This window comes from Pundamilia nyererei, unplaced genomic scaffold (assembly GCF_000239375.1).
Source record: "Pundamilia nyererei isolate P.nyererei 1_Seehausen unplaced genomic scaffold, PunNye1.0 scaffold00064, whole genome shotgun sequence".
NCBI classification, from domain to species: Eukaryota; Metazoa; Chordata; class Actinopteri; order Cichliformes; family Cichlidae; genus Pundamilia; species Pundamilia nyererei.
In genome coordinates, this window is record NW_005187465.1 from 816640 (window position 1) to 818676 (window position 2037).

The following is a 2037-nucleotide window of genomic DNA, read 5'->3' on the forward strand; positions in this document are numbered from 1 at the left end:
CAGGTTTGATTTTTTCTGTTTTGTTTTGGGGGGTTTTGTGCGCAGTGCAGATTTTGTGTGCGCGGAGACCGTGTCAGCAGTGCGCAGCTTAGAGGGAAAAGTGCAGACAGATGCTTTATCCTTAACACTTTTTATTAGCCAGCTGTAATAAAGATCCGGTACATGGTAGGTGGCTACAATTGCAGGCAGATAGAAGCAAAGTGATGAATATTGTTTTGGGACATTTAATTAATTAATTCTTAATGTTTGAAAGACCACAGATAATGAATTAAAAGGAAAACTGTTGCAGGTTATGGATGCGAGTGGAAGTGGTCCTCTGTGACATGACCACTGGGACAGACGACTGGGCAGCTGAGCACTCCTCTGAAGCAGTACAAAGTACAGAACTAACTGAACCTCCATCCGCTATATAAATGTGATATTAAAATAATATTAATACAAGAAATACAAACTTCTAATTCTAATGATTTCACAAAGCTTCAAATAGCTCCATGTGCTTGCTGATTATATTGTAGATGGATGACGTTCCTTACACACTTGGAAAAATGAGACATTAAATTTAAATGAGATGTCTGTTCCCCCTGATGTAACCCAGCTCTGAAATAATTTGTCCAAAAACAACAACAACAAAAAAAACGCGTTAGCTTGTGTAAATCTGAACACATCTTCTTCAAGAGTGCAGTGCAGTGTACAACAACAACAACAAATCATCAATCTGTCGATCCACTCGACATCTATCAATTTAAAAAAAAAAGAAGTAAGCTTTAAATTTCCAGTTGAACAGATCCCACCGGGCAGTCCTTTTCTTTTAAAAATAATCCCTCCTCTTCCTCTCCTGTCCTGTGTTTCCTACATCATTCTCCATCTCTGAGTGATGTTATCTCATAGTCTCTCCCTCGGTAATACTACAAATGTACATTTAGCTAGCTGGCACACTGTGTGACTGTAACTGCACAGAAGCAGTCTGTTTGCTGATATTTGTTGGACTGTTTAGAAGCTTGCATGTGTATTACTGTTAAAGTATACAATCAAGAGAGAGTTTCACTTGTTTGTCTTTGGAACTTTGTTTAAAGTCGTAACTTTCACTGGTGTGATATCTCACCACTAGATGTCAGTAGAGTGCAGACTGCAGTCAGCTGAGTTCTGTTGTCTTACCTCCTCTAAAGTGCATAATCCTAGCAATGGTGGCTGCAGGAGGACGAAAAACTGTGACTGGTTGATCCATGTGGAGTGCAGGCTGTCAGTCTGCTCTTTACCTGAGCTCTGAATAGAGCTTTGTTAGTTACTGAAGGCCATTTCTGTCGAATGACAGTGATACTGAGCTGAGTTGCTGAGTTTGTCCTGAACTTCTTTTGTTGGTAAGTGCTGCTGTTTTTGTCACTGTAAGCCTCTGTTAGCTGGTGTTAGTAAAACTTTCATTGTTGGACGCTTAGAGAATAAATCCTCAAATGATGTGCGGGTATCACACTGTTTACCAGAGGGAAAGTGTGATTTTCTTAGGAGACTCAGTGATAATATTAGCTGGCAAAATGTTAGCTTATAACCAGCTGGTGTTGTTGTTATTAAGCCAGGTCGTTGTCAGCTGTCTGGAGGGTCACATGTCTAATCTTCTGACAGTAAATAACTGCGAAAATGTCTGGAATCGTTAATAAAGACATTTGGGACAGTTGTTAAATTGTATAACTCTCTCAATGCTCTCTACCTGACCACCTAAAATTGAGCCTTCTGATAATATGATGTAACTGAGATTCATTATGGTCAGCAGAATTTCTTTTTATTGCTGAATGTTGGAGGCACTGCCTTTCAAAGCAGAGACGTCGCCCTGATAGGATGATCGCTCTGCTGCAAGGCTGACTCAGAGAGCAAGTTTAGAATAACCAGTTAACCTAACACATATGTCTGTGGATGTGGAAGGAAACCAGAGCACTGAGAGAAAACCTACATAAAGAAAAGGGAACAGATGGGCTGTGGATCTTTGTGCCCTTTACCACCATGCCAAGTACCAAATAATCATATAGCCCACTGTAGAGTAGCCAA